The sequence below is a fragment of the Cherax quadricarinatus genome, chromosome 12 (assembly GCF_038502225.1).
Source record: "Cherax quadricarinatus isolate ZL_2023a chromosome 12, ASM3850222v1, whole genome shotgun sequence".
NCBI classification, from domain to species: domain Eukaryota; kingdom Metazoa; phylum Arthropoda; class Malacostraca; order Decapoda; family Parastacidae; genus Cherax; species Cherax quadricarinatus.
This window is the reverse complement of record NC_091303.1, coordinates 28,381,315-28,401,665: the sequence shown is the minus strand read 5'-3', so window position 1 is coordinate 28,401,665 and position 20,351 is coordinate 28,381,315. Positions and strand designations below refer to the sequence as shown.

The 20,351-nt window shown below is 43.2% G+C and overlaps 1 long non-coding RNA gene across 1 annotated transcript; it reads left to right on the top strand.

Moving 5' to 3' along the window:
* Positions 1 to 6,998: 6,998 nt before the first annotated feature.
* On the top strand, positions 6,999 to 20,345 carry LOC128686600 (uncharacterized). The gene is made up of 3 exons (XR_008406671.2): positions 6,999 to 7,342; positions 16,759 to 16,913; positions 17,270 to 20,345. It is a non-coding gene; the product is annotated as an uncharacterized lncRNA (long non-coding RNA).
* Positions 20,346 to 20,351: the final 6 nt, after the last annotated feature.

The following is a 20,351-nucleotide window of genomic DNA, read 5'->3' as shown; positions in this document are numbered from 1 at the left end:
AACAATTAAAAAATGTTTTGATTCAAGTTCCATTTATGTTTTTTATATTGTCTGTTTGTATATTAAATTTAAAAAATTGTTTTGGTGTGTTTTATTAACAATTGCAAGTTTGCAACATAAAATTTTTTAATCCCTTTGTCGGGCCCAGCCGAATATTTTCGGTCTTCGGAGATTAGCAATTGCTCGAAAACTAACCATCAGAAATCAATTTATATGGGATCAGTGACCTTGTATTGAGTTACTCTATCCACCATAGGGAGTTCAGTTCGAATTTCAAATTTTCGGACCCCTTGCACGGCGGCCCATATCCTTTTGCATGCTATTTCATTACTTTTTAACAAGTCACTAGAAACTAGCACCTTCCCAAAACTACTCAAGATGGCAAGGGTTACACCAATACATAAAGGTGGTGACCCTACAGACTTAAACAACTATAGGCCAATATCAAACTTACCATTGCTATCCAAAATCTTTGAGAAACTCGTGCACAGGAGACTATATTCATTTATAACAGCACAAAGCATACTCAACCCCTGCCAATTTGGATTTAGGAAAAATAAAAGCACTAATGATGCAATCATAAAAATGCTAGATCTGCTTTACACAGCATTGGAAAATAAGGAATATCCACTAGGAATTTTTATTGACCTAAGAAAAGCTTTTGACACAGTAGACCACGACATCCTACTCCACAAACTTGACCATTACGGTATAAGAGACCATGCGCTTGCTTATTTCAAATCTTACCTTACTAATAGGTATCAGTATGTTACCATTAAAGACACAGCATCAACAACACGGCCACTTGATACTGAGTTCCGCAGGGAAGTGTCCTTGGTCCCCTGCTCTTCCTCATATACATCAATGATCTTCCAAACGAATCCCAACACCTGAAACCCATTCTCTTTGCTGACGACACGACTTATGTCATCTCTCACCCTAATCTTGCCACCCTCAACACCATTGTTAACGAGGAGCTGATCAAAATGTCGACTTGGATGACAGCCAATAAACTTACCCTTAACACTGACAAAACCTACTATATTATGTTTGGTAGCAGAGCAGGAGATGCACAAATTAACATTAAGATCGACAATACTAATTACCAGACATAATGAGGGCAAATTCCTGGGCCTATACCTTGACAACAACCTGAATTTCAGCACCCATATCCAACACATAACCAAAAAAGTATCCAAAACAGTTGGGATCCTCTCCAAGATACGATACTACGTGCCGCAAAATGCCCTTCTCACACTATACCACTCACTTATTTATCCATACCTCACCTATGCTATTTGTGCTTGGGGATCAACTGCAGCAACACACCTAAAGCCAATAATAACCCAACAAAAAGCTGCAGTAAGAATAATCACTAAATCCCATCCCTGGCAACACACCCCCCACTCTTCATAGATCTAAACTTACTCCCTGTTCAGTACATCCACACTTACTACTGTGCAATCTACATCTACAGGACCTTAAACTCCAATATCAACCTTGACCTAAAACGCTTTCTTGATAGTTGTGACAGAACCCACAGGCATAACACCAGACACAAACATCTCTACGACATTCCCCATGTCCGACTAAACCTTTACAAAAATTCCATGTATGTCAAAGGCCCTAAAATCTGGAACACCCTACCTGAGAACTCTAGAAGATAAGATTTCGTTCGGATTTTTAACCCCGGAGGGTTAGCCACCCAGGATAACCCAAGAAAGTCAGTGCGTCATCGAGGACTGTCTAACTTATTTCCATTGGGGTCCTTAATCTTGTCCCCCAGGATGCGACCCACACCAGTCGACTAACACCCAGGTACCTATTTGCTGCTAGGTGAACAGGACAACAGGTGTAAGGAAACGTGTCGAAATGTTTCCACCCGCCGGGAATCGAACCCGGGCCCTCCGTGTGTGAAGCGGGAGCTTTAGCCACCAGGCCACCGGGCCACATTCATCACTTTCAAAACTACCATTAGAAAACATCTTATCTCCCTGATAAACCCCATCAAATAACTACACGAATACCACCTGGTGGTTCACACTTACACTCACTCACCCATTTGACCATAAACAGAAATATTAATCTCAATCGTAAAATAATGAATCCTATGATACTCCAATACTGAAACTATGTACTGTGCCAAAACAAAAGCATTCACATTGCTAAACTCACAAACTAGTATTTAGTCACTTAGCCATAATACCAACTTACCTCATAATTTGTAATATTTTAAAATAATGAATTAAATTAAGTCTGCCCGAAATGCCTAGCCATGCTAGGCGTTCTAGTGGTACACTCTGTAATCATTATTTAACTACATGTAAACCACACAACAACCAAATTCTGTAAATTCAACATTGTAATCTTTATAGAGAATAAACTTTCAATGTACGGCTAGAAGAATGTGTGACAGGGTTATGTGCAGTGAGAGAAAGTGGGCTGTTGCTCAAATGGGGGGGAAGAGGGGGGGTAAGGAGTGTCGGAGAGACTGAATTTGCAACTTGATAGTGTCTCTTGTATACACCTTGTTTTGCACATTGACTTTTGTGCAGTGAATAGGTTGTGATATGGAAATAAGTCACTCTGTCTGACTTTTTTGGGTTATCCTAGGTTCTCTACACATATGCTGCTATGTATGATAATTCTATGTAACTGTATTTGTGTATACCTGAATAAACTTACTTACTTATGTGTTTGCATTAGGTTATGGAAGCCAGTGCTGTGAACTTGATTTTGTTGATATATCATGTAAAGTGAAGGCTATCAATGTATTTACCTGGAGTTTACCTGGAGAGAGTTTCGGGGGTCAACGCCCCCGCGGCCCGGTCTGTGACCAGGCCTCCTGGTGGATCAGCCCCTGATCAACCAGGCTGTTGCTGCTGGCTGCACGCAAACCAACGTACGAGCCACAGCCCGGCTGATCAGGAACTGACTTTAGGTGCTTGTCCAGTGCCAGCTTGAAGACTGCCAGGGGTCTGTTGGTAATCCCCCTTATGTGTGCTGGGAGGCAGTTGAACAGTCTCGGGCCCCTGACACTTATTGTATGGTCTCTTAACTGCCAGGGGTCTGTTGGTAATCCCCCTTATGTGTGCTGGGAGGCAGTTGAACAGTCTCGGGCCCCTGACACTTATTGTATGGTCTCTTAACGTGCTAGTGACACCCCTGCTTTTCATTGGGGGGATGGTGCATCGTCTGCCAAGTCTTTTGCTTTCGTAGTGAGTGATTTTCGTGTGCAAGTTCGGTACTAGTCCTTCTAGGATTTTCCAGGTGTATATAATCATGTATCTCTCCCTCCTGCGTTCCAGGGAATACAGGTTTAGAAACCTCAAGCGCTCCCAGTAATTGAGGTGTTTTATCTCCGTTATGCGCGCTGTGAAAGTTCTCTATACATTTTCTAGGTCGGCAATTTCACCTGCCTTGAAAGGTGCTGTTAGAGTGCAGCAATATTCCAGCCTAGATAGAACAAGTGACCTGAAGAGTGTCATCATGGGCTTGGCCTCCCTAGTTTTGAAGGTTCTCATTATCCATCCTGTCATTTTTCTAGCAGATGCGATTGATACAATGTTATGGTCCTTGAAGGTGAGATCCTCCGACATAATCACTCCCAAGTCTTTGACGTTGGTGTTTCGCTCTATTTTGTGGCCAGAATTTGTTTTGTACTCTGATGAAGATTTAATTTCCTCATGTTTACCATATCTGAGTAATTAAAATTTCTCATCGTTGAACTTCATATTGTTTTCCGCAGCCCACTGAAAGATTTGGTTGATGTCCGCCTGGAGCCTTGCAGTGTCTGCAATGGAAGACACTGTCATGCAGATTCGGGTGTCATCTGCAAAGGAAGACACGGTGCTGTGGCTGACATCCTTGTCTATGTCGGATATGAGGATGAGGAACAAGATGGTATGTGTACAACAATATGATAATTTAGTAATTGTGGCCAGTGTATTTGGCGGAGGTGTGTGTACCTCAGGCGGAGGTGTGTGTACCTCAGGCGGAGGTGTGTGTACCTCAGGCGGAGGTGTGTGTACCTCAGGCGGAGGTGTGTGTACCTCAGGAGGAGGTGTGTGTACCTCAGGCAGAGGTGTGTGTACCTCAGGCGGAGGTGTGTGTACCTCAGGCGGAGGTGTGTGTACCTCAGGCGGGGGTGTGTGTACCTTAGGCGGAGGTGTGTGTACCTCAGGCGGAGGTGTGTGTACCTCAGGCGGGCGTGTGTGTACCTCAGGCGGAGGTGTGTGTACCTCAGGCGGAGGTGTACCTCAGGCAGAGGTGTGTGTACCTCAGGAGGAGGTGTGTGTACCTCAGGCGGAGGTGTGTGTACCTCAGGCGGAGGTGTGTGTACCTCAGGCGGAGGTGTGTGTACCTCAGGCGGGGGTGTGTGTACCTTAGGCGGAGGTGTGTGTACCTCAGGCGGAGGTGTGTGTACCTCAGGCGGAGGTGTGTGTACCTCAGGCGGAGGTGTGTGTACCTCAGGCGGAGGTATGTGTACCTCAGGCGGAGGTGTGTGTACCTCAGGCGGGGGTGTGTGTACCTCAGGCGGAGGTGTGTGTACCTCAGGCGGAGGTGTGTGTACCTCAGGCGGGGGTGTGTGTACCTCAGGCGGGGGTGTGTACCTCAGGCGGAGGTGTGTGTACCTCAGGCGGAGGTGTGTGTACCTCAGGCGGAGGTGTGTGTACCTCAGGCGGGGGTGTGTGTACCTCAGGTGGAGGTGTGTGTACCTTAGGCGGAGGTGTGTGTACCTCAGGCGGAGGTGTGTGTACCTCAGGCGGAGGTGTGTGTACCTCAGGCGGAGGTGTGTGTACCTCAGGCGGGGGTGTGTGTACCTCAGGCGGAGGTGTGTGTACCTCAGGCGGAGGTGTGTGTACCTCAGGCGGAGGTGTGTGTACCTCAGGCGGGGGTGTGTGTACCTCAGGCGGAGGTGTGTGTACCTCAGGCGGGGGTGTGTGTACCTCAGGCGGAGGTGTGTGTACCTCAGGCGGAGGTGTGTGTACCTCAGGCGGGGGTGTGTGTACCTCAGGCGGAGGTGTGTGTACCTCAGGCGGAGGTGTGTGTACCTCAGGCGGAGGTGTGTGTACCTCAGGCGGGGGTGTGTGTACCTCAGGCGGAGGTGTGTGTACCTCAGGCGGAGGTGTGTGTACCTCAGGCGGGGGTGTGTGTACCTCAGGCGGAGGTGTGTGTACCTCAGGCGGATACAGATTTAGTTAGTTAAAGATTAGCCGGTATTCTCCCGGCCCGGGCCTTGTCCAAGTGGTGGCCCGGCCTTGGCTCCCTCTTTAGGGAGTGTCTGAGACCTAAGTCTCCCATGGGAGGAGGCACAAGTACCTCCTCATCTTTGGGACCAACTGTCCCCAGGCCTAGCCACAAGCTAGGCCTCTCTGGTCTGCCATCCCCGCCCGAAGGGGGCAAATGGGAATGACAGTCTTATGAGCTAAAGGCTCGGGCTCAGGCACCTACCCTACCCTAGAAGGGTTAGGCATGGTGTCGATGGGATACAGATACTTCTGTATGACTTACTCCCAAGAAAGGTTTTTTTTTATTAGGAACGTGAGTTTCTTTTACAATAATATATATTTGTGATGTTTTTTGTACTTACACCTTCATGAGTATGGTGTGATAATTTCAAGTGTTTTTCTTATATATACTGATAGGTGGCTTGAGTGATGTATAGTGTGATTGATGGTCTTTCTTTTTTGTTTTGTCTGTGACGGGTTTCTTCTTCTGTGTCCAACAACGTGTACGTGTGTGATAATTATATATATACTTATTGTTCTCCACAGTGTTATACTATATATATGTATTATGTCTATACAAGATATGCTCTCAATAAAATATAAAAAAATTAATTTATCTTTATCTACATAGTTAACAAATCACTTTCTACTACCACAAAATATCATCACTCACTGTTACTCCCCTAGCCTTAGGACCCCATAAATAAATGCTCAAAGATCAATAAATTCTCATATCTAATCTAATGCAAATATTGAATAACTTATATTTCATAAATGTATAACCTAGTTGTATAATTAGAGAAACCTTACCAAACTATGTTATTATAGTATTACCTAATAGAATAATCCATTCTTTTGAATGCACTGTAACTCATCTAATGACCATATGAACTGTTACTGCACTACAGATCATTGATTTGATTTGATTAGATCTGATTAATAAACTGTACGACTGGACAAGTCTGGATCTGGACTTGTCCAGATCCAGACTTGTCCAGTTGTACACATATAATAAATTGATCATTTTGTTATATTATTCACTGTTATGTTACAAATTGTAAAACTATAATACTTCAAAGTTGAAATGTTCAAATTTCATTATTTCAAATACTCAATTGTACTTCATATTGTAACTGTTACCATTAAATCTATTATAGCTTAGTTAATCTTAAGTTAATTTGAAGCCTGCCTATAATACTCTGCATACAAGGGACTTTTGACATGTACACCCAACTGCTATAATACCTTGTACAACTATATCTCCCCTTAAGGAAGGTTCCTTGATGTTGGTGAGGGGCTCTTGATTTAGGGAATTGGATCTGTGCTCCAGTTCCCCGAATTAAGCCTGAATGCCTTCCACATCCCCCCCCAGGCGCTGTATAATCCTCCGGGTTTAGCGCTTCCCCCTTGATTATAATAATAATAATAATTGTACAACTATATATAATGTCCTAATAAACTATTATTATTATTAACTACTAAAAAAGATGACAATGTGAATGGAGGAACCCACCTGGGACATGGAATATATTAATTAAGTCCCCATCAAAGGCACAGCATAACTTCACACTTCGGATATATCTAATTATATAAAAATGATTTTAAAAACAGATATCAACATAATATAAAAATATCATACACGTACTCGTTGAATATGAAACAGAAGGTTAAATAAAAAAAATCGTATGTGTTTTTAGGTGTGTATTGTTTATATTGTTGGTAAGTGATAGAGAAGATAATATGATAGCGTCGTAGTTTACTAGAAGTTTCTCAGGTGGTGCAACATCAACCTCACAGTCTTCTACAAGGTTAAAAGTTCCAGTAATATTATTCATGAGGTGCTGTAGCTCGAATGTTAAATATTTAATATTTGTTGAGCAATGTAGCGTAACGAGAATAAAAGCAGCATTGATACGTTAATAAGAGCAATTTATATGAGTGTTGTGTCACTGAGGAGAATGTTAGTGGTGGTGGGTCGCGTTCGGGCGCGCTAGCGTGATGTGTCTGACTGACGGCCCAGGGCTCCACCAAGAAGCAGCTCAGGGCACTTCTTCACCGCTGGTGTGAGCGTCACTGCTCCTGCTAGGCCCTAGCACACACCAAGATGACCCGTGAGTATCCCTGCATGGTTGTAACATAAGTGCACGTAGTTAAACTGAATCAAAATATGGTTATAATAGTGATAAGAGAGAGTGTAGCCCCAGGCATGTCTCCTCACCCTACTGACACACCTAACTGCTTATATCCTACTTTCCCTTCTCTTACTACTTTTATTTCCTTTTTTTTTAGTGGGATTTATAAGCTTAAGCTTGCATATGTAATTACAGCGTCTAGTACTCATTTGTGATTTTTTTTTTTTTAGTTCAAGTACAACGTGTCAGCAAGTACAGTAATGTTTATGTTCTACGCATCCACATATGATGGATTTGTTTGTTTGTTATATAGCTCACTCCCTAATCTTACGGGTTTAGCGCTCCTCCATGTTTATAATAATAATAGGCCACTCCCACATTAATATAATTACACATTACTGACATGGTATGGACCCCAGGATATCCATAATCTGTCGTAGATAACAATATGAATAATTAAGTTGTATTAAGGAAGGTCACCTAAATTTTAGTAAAAAGCCATTAATGACTAAGTTTCTCATTGCTTAGACTGACATGTTGATGTAAACAAGGATGTGTACATTGTGCCGGTGTGTCTTCTGTGTACTCGCCTAATTGTGGTTGCAGGGGTCGAGACTCGGCTCCTGGCCCCGCCTCTTCACTGAGCGCTACTAGGTCGTCCTCTCTCCTTGCTCCATGAGCTTTATTATACCTCGTCTTAAAGCTATGTATGGTTCCTGCCTCCACTACATCACTTGCTAAGCTATTCCACTTCCTGATAACTCTGACTGAAGAAATACTACCTAACATCACTTTGACTTATCTGAGTCTTCAACTTCCAATTGTGACCCCTTGTTTGTGTGTCCAAATCTGGAACATCCCGTCTTTCTACCTTGTCTATTCCTCGCAGTATTTTGTATGTCATTATCATGTCTCCCCTGACCCTCCTGTCCTCCAGTGTCATCAGGCCGATTGCGGTGCACGCGCGCATGCGCGTACGTACTCGCCTAGTTGTTGCAGGGGTCGATTCATAGCTCCTGGCCCTGCCTCTTCACTGGCCGCTACTGGATCGCTCCCTGCACAATGAGCTTTATCATACCTCTGCTTATGCTGTGTGTATACGTACATATGTGTGTACTCGCCTAATTATACTTGCCTCCACTACATCATTTGCCATGCTATTCCACTTCCTGACAACTCTGACTGAAGAAATACTTCTTAACATCACTTTGGCTCATCTGAGTCTTCAACTTACAATTGTGACCCCTTGTTTCTGTGTCCCCTCTCTCGAACATCCTGTCTGTCCACCTTATCAATTCCATGTAGTATTTTGTATGTTATCATGTCTCCTGTGACCCTCCTGTCCTCCAGTGTCGTGAGGCCGATTTCCCTGATTTCCCTCAACCTTTCTTTGTAGGACATTCCCCTGAGCTCCGGAAATAGCCTTGTTGCAAACCTTTGTACTTTCTCTAATTTCTTGACGTGCTTAATCAGGTGTGGGTTCCAAACTGGTGCTGCATACTCAAGTATGGGCCTGACAATCACAGTGTACAGTGTCTTGAACCATTCCTTACTGAGGTATCAGAATGCTATTCTCAGGTTTGCCAGGCACCCATATGCTGCAGTAGTTATCTGGTTGATGTGTGCCTCCGGAGATGTGCTCGGTGTTATGGTCACCCCAAGATCTTTCTACTTGAGTAAGGTTTGCAGTCTCTGGCTGCCTAGCCTATACTCTGTCTGCGGTCTTCTTTGCCGTTCCCCAACCTTCATGACTTTGCATTTGGGAGAGTTGAATTCAAGGAGCCAGTTGCTGGACCAGGTGTCCAGCCTGTCCAGGTCTCTTTGAAGTCCTGCCTGATCCTCATCTGATTTAATTCTCCTCATTAACTTCACATCATCTGCAAACAAGGACACTTTAGAGTCTATCCCTTCCAGCATGTCATTCACCTATATCAAAAATAGAACTGGTCCTGGGACTGACCCCTGTGGGATCCCACTCGTCACAGGCGCCCACTGTGATACCGCTTCACGTACCATGACTTGTTGCTCCCTGTCAGGTATTCTCGGATTCATTGCAGTGCCCTTCATGTTATACGTGCCTGATCCTCCAGCTTCTGCACTAATCTCATGTGAGGAACTGGTGAAGGCCTTCCTGCAGTCCAGGAAAATGCAATCAACCCACTCCCCTCTCTCATGTCTTACTCCTGTTAACTTGTCATAGAACTCCAGAAGGTTTGTGACACAGGATTTGCCTTCCATGCATCCTTGCTGGTTGTCGTTTATAATCTTGTTCCGTTCCAGGTGCTCCATCACGTATGTGTGTACATGTGTGTACGTGTACGTGTGTACGTGTACGTGTGTGTACGTGTATGTGTACGTGTATGTACGTGTATGTGTACGTGTGTATGTGTACATGTGTGTGTACGTGTACGTGTGTGTACGTGTACGTGTGTGTACGTGTACGTGTACATGTGTGTGTACGTGTGTACACGTGTGTACGTGTATGTACGTGTGTATACGTGTGTGTACTCGCCTAATTGTGGTTGCAGGGGTTGAGACTCAGCTCCTGGCCTCGTCTCCTCACTGACCGCTACTGGGGTCCTCCCTCTCCCTACTCCTTGAGATTTATCATACCTTGTCTGAAAACTATGTATGGTTCCTGCCTCCACTAAATCACTTGCCAGATTATTCCACTTCCTAACAACTCGTTGGTTGAAGAATACTTCCTATCATCGCTTTGGCTCATCTGAATCTTCAACTTCCACTTGTGACCCCTTGTTTCTGTGTCCCATCTCTGGAACATCCTGTCTGTCCACCTTATCTATCCCACACAGTATCTTGTATGTTTTTATTGTGTCACCCCTGACCCTCCTGTCCTCCAGTGTCGTGAGACCGATTTCCCTTAACCTTTCTTCATAGGACATTCCCCTTAGCTCTGGAACTAGCCTTGTTGCAAACCCTTGCACTTTCTCTGATTTCTTGACATACTTGACCAGGTGTGGGTTCCAAACTGGTGCTGCGTACTCCAGTATGGGCCTGATGTACACAGTGCATAGTCTCCAACGATCCTTACCGAGGTATTGGAACGCTATTCTTGGGTTTGCCAGGTGCCCATATGCCACAGCAGATATTAGGTTAATATGGGCTTCTGGTGACATGCTAGGTGTTATACTTGCCCCCCAGATCTTTCTCCTTGAGTGAGGTTTGCAGTCTTTGGCCGCCTAGCCTATACTCTGTCTTCAGTCTTCTTTGCCCTTCCCGCTCTTCATGACTTTGCATTTGTGTGTGTGTACGTATGTGTGTGTGTGTGTACTTGCCTAATTGTGGTTGCAGGAGTCGAGACTCAGCTCCTGGCTGTGTGTGTACGTGTGTGCGTGTACTCTCCTAATTGTGGTTGCAGGGATCAAGACTCAGCTCCTGGCCCCGCCTCTTCACTGATCGCTACTAGGTCCTCTCCCTCTCTGCTTCCTGAGCTTTGTCATGCCTCTTCTTAAAACTATGTATGGTTCCTGCCTCCACTACTTGCTAGGCTATTCCACTTCCTGACTACTTTCTGAAGAAATACTTCCTAACGTCCCTGTGACTCGTCTGAGTCTTCAGCTTCCAATTGTGACCCCTTGTTTCTGTGTCCCCTCTCTGGAACATCCCGTCTGTCCACCTTGTCTATTCCCCGCAGTATCTTGTATGTCGTTATCGTGTCTCCCCTGACCCTTCTGTCCTCCAGTGTCGTCAGTCCAATTTCCCTCAACCTTTCCTCGTATGACATTCCCCTGAGCTCTGGAACTAGCCTTGTTGCAAACCTTTGTACTTTCTCTAACTTCTTGACGTGCTTGACCAGGTGTGGGTTCCAGACTGGTGCTGCATACTCCAGTATCAGCCTAACATACACAGTGTACAGTGTCTTGAACGATTCCTTATTAAGTTATCGGAATGCTGTTCTCAGGTTTGCCAGGTGCCTGTATGCTGCAGCAGTTATTTTGTTGATGTGTGCCTCCGGTGACGTGCTTGGTGTTATGGTCACCCCAAGATCTTTCTCCCTGAGTGAGGTCTGTAGTCTTTGTCCACCTAGCCTATACTCTCTGTGGTCTTCTTTGCCCCTCCCCAGTCTTCATGACTTTGCATTTGGCAGGGTTGAATTCGAGAAGCCAGTTTCTGGACCACATGTCCACCTGTCCAGGTCTCTTTGCAGTCCTGCCTCATCTTCATCCGATTTAATTCTTCTCATCAGCTTCACATCATCTGTGAATAGAGACACTTCAGAGTCTCTTCCTTCCATCATGTCGTTCGCATATATCAAAAATAGCACTGGTCCTAGAACTGACCCCTGTGGGACCCCGCTCGTCACAGGCACCCACTGTGATACCTCTTCATGTACCATGACTCGTTGTTGCCTCCCTGTCAGATATTCCCTGATCGTGCAGGAGTAGACTTAGGGATCACCTTCTCTGCCAGGCAATCTTGTAGGAAGTTGTCTGTTGCGATAGCTGTGAGCACGAAGAAGGGTGTCCAAATAACGTCTGCATGAAATGTCCATTATGTTGCGGTGTCCGACAGATTGTAATAAAGTTGGTAGAATTACCGACAATATGTAAAGTAAAAGGACAAGTGCAACTGATGTGACATTGTGGCAACATTTCGCTCTCCAGGAGCTTTATCAAGCCATTACAAACAATACATGGATACAGAGGGTATATAAAGGCTCAGAGTGAGGTGCAATACTAGTGAGGTACCATTTCGATGTTCACTAGTGGTAGTAGTAGTAGTGGTAGTGAACATCGAAATGGTACCTCACTAGTATTGCACCTCACTCTGAGCCTTTATATACCCTCTGTATCCATGTATTGTTTGTAATGGCTTGATAAAGCTCCTGGAGAGCGAAATGTTGCCACAATGTCACATCAGTTGCACTTGTCCTTTTACTTTACATATTGTCGGTAATTCTACCAACTTTATTACAATCTGTCGGACACAGCAACATAATGGACATTTCATGCAGATGTTTTTTGGACACCCTTCTTCGTGCTCACAGCTATCGCAACAGACACAACTTCCTACAAGATTGCCTGGCAGAGAAGGTGATCCCTAAGTCTACTCCTGCACAACTCTCCAACTCCAAGCACCCCCCCTTCTATTCCCTGATCCATTGCAGTGCCCTCCCTGTTATATGCACCTGATCCTCCAGCTTCTGCACTAATCTCTTGTGAGGAACTGTCAGAGGCCTTCCTGCAGTCCAGGAAAATGCAATCAACCCACCCCTCTCTCTGGTGTCTTACTTCTGTTACCGTGTCATAAAACTTCAGAAGGTTTGTGACACAGGATTTTCCTTCCATGAATCCATGCTGGTTTTCATTTATAATCTTGTTCCATTCCAGGTGTTCCACCACTCTCCTGATAATCTTCTCCATGACTTTGCATACTATACATGTCAGAGACACCGGTCTGTAGTTTAGTGCCTCGTTTCTGTCTCTTCTTAAATATGGGGACTACATTTGCCGTCTTCCATATCTTGGGTAGTTGTCCAGTTTCAAGGGATGTGTTGAAGACTGTGGTTAGGGGCGCACACAGCATCTCTGCTCCTTCTCTAAGGACCCACGGGGAGATGTTGTCCGGTCTCATCGCCTTTGAGGTAGCAAGGTCACTTAGTGTACGTGTGTGTACGTGTGTGTACGTGTGTGTACGTGTGTGTACGTGTGTGTACGTGTGTGTACGTGTGTGTACGTGTGTGTACGTGTGTGTACGTGTGTGTACGTGTGTGTACGTGTGTGTGTACGTGTGTGTGTACGTGTGTGTGTACGTGTGTGTACGTGTGTGTGTACGTGTGTGTGTACGTGTGTGTGTACGTGTGTGTGTACGTGTGTGTGTACGTGTGTGTGTACGTGTGTGTGTACGTGTGTGTGTACGTGTGTGTGTACGTGTGTGTACGTGTGTGTGTACGTGTGTGTGTACGTGTGTGTACGTGTGTGTGTACGTGTGTGTGTACGTGTGTGTGTACGTGTGTGTGTACGTGTGTGTGTACGTGTGTGTGTACGTGTGTGTGTACGTGTGTGTGTACGCGTGTGTGTACGCGTGTGTGTACGTGTGTACGTGTGTACGTGTGTGTGTACGTGTGTGTACGTGTGTACGTGTGTGTACGTGTGTGTGTGTGTATGTGTGTATGTGTGTACGTGTGTACGTGTGTGTACGTGTGTGTGTACGTGTGTACGTGTGTACGTGTGTACGTGTGTGTGTACGTGTGTACGTGTGTGTACGTGTGTGTGTGTACGTGTGTGTGTGTACGTGTGTGTGTGTACGTGTGTGTGTACGTGTGTGTGTGTACGTGTGTGTGTGTACGTGTGTGTGTGTACGTGTGTGTGTGTACGTGTGTGTGTACGTGTGTGTGTGTACGTGTGTGTGTGTACGTGTGTGTGTGTACGTGTGTGTGTGTACATGTGTGTGTGTACGTGTGTGTGTACGTGTGTGTGTACGTGTGTACGTGTGTGTGTGTACGTGTGTGTACGTGTGTGTGTACGTGTATGTGTGTGTGTGTGTACACGTGTGAACGTGTACTCGCCTTTTTGTGGTTGCAGGGGCCGAGTCATAGCTCCTGGCCCCACCTCTTCTCTGATTTCTACTAGATCCTCTCTCTCCCTGCTCCATGAGCTTTGTGAAACCTCATCTTAAAACTATGTATGATTCCTATATTAATGTTGGTAGAATTACCGACAATATGTAAAGAAAAAGACACAAGTGCAACTAATGTGGCATTTTATTGTGGCAACGTTTCGCTCTCCAGGAGCTTTATCAAGCTATTATGGCTTTTTCACCATAACGGCTTGATAAAGCTCCTGGAGAGTGAAACGTTGCCACAATAAAATGTCATATTAGTTGCACTTGTCTTCTTACTTTACATGTATGGTTCCTGCCCGCACTGTCACTTTCTAGGCTATTCCACTTCCTAACAACTCTGACTGAAGAAACACTTTCTAACATCCCTTTGACTTATAGGAGTGTGTGTAATGTGGATGTGTAGAGGTGTATGTGTGTGTGTATGTTTGTAGTAACAAATCACAGCTCGACTTGCGAAATCGTAATGACACCATGGGTTCTATCCCCGTCGTATAGTTTAGCAAATAACAATTTAGTTCTAGAAATTAACGTGTTGGTTCAGCTCTTGAGTTGTATCTGTTTTGAAACATTCAAGGAATACCCCTTGTTATGTTAAACAATTGTTCATGTTTGTGCAGAATGTGTGTACACAGTTACTCAATGTTCACTGATATATGTACAGTAGTGGAGTTTAATATCTTTATTATACACCCCATACCCATCCTGTGGGCAGTAGTCAAAAGAAGCACATAATGGGTCCAGGGACTGGACTGTGAAGTTTTGATACCTAAACAAGTTAGTGGTAAAGAACCATTACCATGTGTATATCTGGCTAGTTATAATAATTGATTATGCAGACATGAAAATATTAAAAAAAATATTAGTGTAACTTGTGGTTTTAAGTTATTTAGAGTACCTTATATTTTAAGGTGTGCTTGAATTTAAACAAGTTTAAGTGGTTTATGCATTACAGTAGGGCCCCACTTATACGGCGGGTTAGGTTCCAGGCTGTCGCCGGAAAGCAGACATCGCCAGAAGGCAGAATGCCATTTTTTTCCATTTATAAATGCATATAAATGCCAGACAGCAAGTTTACACTAAATTATATTAAGTTAGTAATAGAATTAGGCATTAAAAACACACAAAGTAAAATACATTCACAGTAAATTCATTACTTAAAGTATTTGTAATCTTAATGTAGGGAGAGAGGCAAGTAGTACTTATTTGTAGGAAGTCAGGTGCAGGTAGCCCAGGTGTAGGTAGCACTGGCTCCCCGTCTCATACTTAATATATGATATTTAAAACATCCCAGAGAGGTAAAATACACATACAGTACACTCATTATTTACCTTAAAATATGTGTAGTCTTAATATAGGAAGAGAGGTGAGTAGTATTTATTTGTAGGAAGTCAGTGTAGGTAGCCGGTAGGTGTAGCCCGCCTGGGCTACACCTACTGGTTACCTACACTGTGGGCCAGAGCCATATTATTAACATCGACATGCCTTGTTCACTAAATTTAATCATTTCTAACAACTACCTTTAGATGCCATCATAAACGAAGGTAGAAGTAATGAATAATTCATGACGAAAATTGTAAACAAAAACGGAGTGAGGGAGTGGCTGGGTCAAACGCAGATTCATACACGTTTTCTCTGATGGCTGAGCAGAGAAAATGTAATGTTGTCCCTCCGCCCGGCTACCACACAGGTCCACAAGTATTATTATCAGAGCACATATAAAATATGCAATAAATGCCAGACAACAAGTTTACACTAACTTATATTAAGTTAGCAATAGAATTAGGCATTAAAACACAATAAAAGGTAAGATACACACAGAGTACACTTATTACTTACCTTAAAATGTTAATATTAATGTGTGAGAGGTGAGTGGCAGGGTGTTTATTGAATAAAATCAGAATGGCACACCATCATCCTCTAACTTGGCACGAAGCAAGAGGCTTACGACTTCTCTTTTTATCACAGCTAACCTTAGATGCCATTGTCAATGAGAGATAACTAGTTAACGAAAGAGTAAACAAGAGAGAGAACGAGATACAGAGTTGAGACAGTGTAAGAACACAAACTGAACAGGTAGTGGGGGATGACTTGGTCAGGCGAAATAAATGTGTATTAATGTGTGTCTACTTTTAGTTCATTCACGTCCATTTGTAAGAGTTTGTAAAACATTTACCTCAATATTTTTTTTATTATAATAATAATTACCTCACAATACAAATACTCTTACATTGTGTACAAGTTAGTACAGAATAAACAAACAGCAACACACCATTTTTAGTGAATGAAGATACACCTACCATCCGACTTACGACGGAGTTCGGTTCCGAGAAACTGGTCGTAAGTCGAAATGGTCGTAAGTCTAACTTTAATACTGAATATCAACAAAACATTTTTGTAATGACTTTATTTTATTGTTTTATTTTGGTATTTCATGTTTTACTTTACTTTTTATGTTGTTAGTACTGTATTTTATACTGTAAGGTTTAGGATAAACACTGTGTACAACACAAATAGTTGTTTATTTCCCAGAAATTTGGCATAAAAAAGTCGTAAGTCGAGTGGTCGTAAGTCGGATGGTAGATGTATTATTATTATTATTATTATTAATATTAATAATAATATTATTAATAAAAAACACTAAACTCACAAGGGTCGTGAATTGCTATATATAGAGTAAAGGCATACGAAAAGAATATTTTTCTACAGTTATCCCCCAGTTTGACTAGAGAAAACAATTCTTCCGACACTACCTACACAGCTGCTATGTAAACAAATCTCATACAGGTCTCCCTCAACATTCACGTTTTCAGCTTTCGCGGGCTTCACACATTCGCGAATTCCCAACTGCCAAATTCCCAGCCACCAAGTCGCCAAATCATATTCAAGTTTCCTGCCACCTGCGAGTCCCTACTACCCTCCCACCGATCCTCGCAACTGGCAGCCAGCCCTCCCACCACTCAGTGTGGTGAGTGTTTTGTTTGTTCATTATTTGCTATTAAACTACAGTATAAATAATGTAAACCCATTCATGACTGCATATTGGAATGGCTATTCGGACAGGTATTAGACGGTGACGTCTTGTGTTTACTCTTGAACACAGCAAAGAATCAAACATTTCTGCTTCTGCTAATAATAACAATAGTAATAATAATAATAATAAAAATAATAATAATAAATACGATATTGAAGAAGGAAGTTGTACAAAAATACGAGGGAGTGGTTGACACATCGTCAGTGTGGCTTTGTTTATGCTGGAGTGAGCATTAGTCTCCCTGCTCTTCCAAACATTTCACAATAATTCATTGTGTTTGGTGCTTGTAGATTGAGCGGTAGAGGCAGCGGTAGAGGCAGCGGTAGAGGCAGCGGTAGAGGCAGCGGTAGAGGCAGCGGTAGAGGCAGCGGTAGAGGCAGCGGTAGAGGCAGCGGTAGAGGCAGCGGTAGAGGCAGCGGTAGAGGCAGCGGTAGAGGCAGCGGTAGAGGCAGCGGTAGAGGCAGCGGTAGAGGCAGCGGTAGAGGCAGCGGTAGAGGCAGCGGTAGAGGCAGCGGTAGAGGCAGCGGTAGAGGCAGCGGTAGAGGCAGCGGTTGAGGCAGCGGTTGAGGCAGCGGGTGAGGCAGCGGGTGAGGCAGCTGTTGAGGCAGTGGTTGAGGCAGCTGTTGAGGCAGCGATTGAGGCAGTGGGTGAGGCAGCTGTTGAAGCGATTGAGGCAGCGGTTGAGGTAGAGGTTGAGGCAGTGGTATTTAATAACATACATGTTATTATTAATAATAATACATGTTATTAATAATATGTACTATTATTATTTATAACATATATGTTATTAAATGCCACTGCCTCAACTGCTGAATTATTGTGAAATGTTTGGAAGAGCAGGGAGACTAATGCTCACCCCAGCATAAACAAAGCCACACTGACGATGTGTCAACCACTCCCTCGTACAATTTCCTTCTTCAATTATATCGTATTATTATTATTATTATTATTATTATTATTATTAGTTATTATTGTTATTATTGTTATTGTTATTATTATTATTACTATTGTTATTATTAGCAGTAGCAGAAATGTTTGATTCTTTGCTGTGTTCAAGAGTAAACACATGATGTCACCGTCTAATACCTGTCTGAATAGCCATTCCAATATGCAGTCATGAATGGGTTTACATTATTTATACTGTAGTTTAATAGCAAATAATGAACAAACAAAACACTCGCCACACTGAGTGGTGGGAGGGCTGGCTGCCAGTTGCGGGGGTCGGAGGGAGGGTAGTAGGGACTCGCAGTGGTTGAGGAAGTGGTGGAGGCAGTGGTGGAGTCTGTGGTATTTAATAACATACATGTTATTAAAGCATAACATGTATATATTTAGTACAATTTACGACATTTTCATGTATTTTATGATTGTTCATGGTTCAACAAGTTAAGGAAGCAGTATTGTATTATATTTCCCTACAATATATTGGGGCACCAAACATTCACGGTTTTTCAACATTCGCGAGGCTCTTGATCCCCTAACCCTCGCGAATGTTGAGGGAGACCTGTATTTACATCACTTTTTATTCTGCGAGTGTATGTATCATGTTTATATGTTATGTAACAGGTTTCATATATAATTTTGAGGAAAATATCATAGATGGATTAATGAAAATGCCTATATTGATGTAAAATAAGACATTTAGTGTGCCCAAGAGTGATTATTATTATGTAGTATTGGCGTCATGAGTAGAGACACTTTGCGATTTTAATGTGTACCTGCACACCAGCACAGTGTGTAAGTATATTTAGGTACAGGTACACATAAGTATAATTATCAGAGTATATATAAAATATGCAGTAACTTTAAAACACTTGAAATTTTGGAAAGCTTCCTGACATAATATATGTGGTCACAGAAAATGTAAACAAACTGGGTGGGGGGCGCCATATTTTAAAGACCGCTTGCCATATAGCAAATTTTGGTCATAATTTGACATCGCCGTATTAGCGGAACGCCGTAAGGCGAAACTCCGTAAAGCGGGGCCTTACTGTATTTGCAATTGGCAGAGTCAGAATACTTTCCCATATTGGTTGGTAATATGCCCCTGGATAAAAAAACACCATGAAATTTCTTGAATATTTATGAGTTCTGTGAATTCATTAATTTTATTGCATTCCAGCACATGCAAGGTTTGACAGTCATCCAACTGACAGTTTACATTTACTCATACCCACATCAGCTGACACAACCTCCCAAAGATACTTGTAACACAACTGGAGCCAGGCGGTAGTGACTTCAAAGAGTGTACTTATTTAATTGGATTCACTATAGACATGTGGCTCCTCCTGCATGATAGAATGATAGGTGGACTGACTGTTGTCAATCTCGTTCTGTCGTAAGTCATTGAAGTACAGTTGAAGTTCTTTTCGTATTCTCAGACTGCTAACTAACAGCCCATAATTGTGCAGTAAATTTTGATTTGCGGTGTGTACTCACTGAGTTATTGGCAGGGGTAGAGACCTAGCTTCTAGCCCCACTTCCTAGACTACAGCAATCAGATCATAAATTTCTGGCTTCTTAGGACTTAACAAATTAGTCATTTTGTCAGACTTTTTTGGGTTATCCTAGTTAATCTACACATGCTGCTATGTATGATAATTTTTATAACTGTCTCTGTGTACCTGTACCTAAATAAATTTACCTACTCTTGAATCTGTGTATTGAGTTTGCCTCCACTGCCTTGTCTAAGTCATTCTACTTTTCAGCCACTTTCGTACTACTATACATTCCTGTGGCTTCTTTGCTTTCAGCTTTTGCCCCTCTTTTTAATCCTTGTCTTCTAAATTCAAATGTCTATCTGTCCCAGTTAGGATGGTCATAATCATTCCTCCAAGATTGTCAAGTTTGTCTTCAGCCTATCCTCAGTTAATCTGTTTTGGTGCTAGCTTGGTAGCAAACCATTCCATCAGGAGAGGGCCTCTTGTTGCCGGTATATATATACGTACTCTCCTTGTTGGGGTTTATGTAACCACTAACGGCTTATGCCATGTGAAGTCCTACCTTCCAGTATCCAGAAAAGAAACCTTGACCAAATTGGAAGGAAGTTTACTAATAAGAACATAAAGAAGAAACACTGCAGCAGGCATACTGGCCCATGCGAGGCAGGTCCAAATCTCCTACCAGCTTAAGCCAATGCCCCAACCTAGTCAGGTCAGGTCACATTCACTTAAGGAAGGAGTACAACATCTGACCTAGTAGTACAAGCTAGTCAAGTCCAACTCGCACCCACCCGCACCCACTCATGCATTTATCTAACCTATCTGTAAAACTACACAACGTTTTAGCCTCAATAACTGTACTCGGGAGCTTGTTCCACTCATCCACAACTCTATTACCAAACCAGTGCTTTCCTATATCTTTCCTGAATCT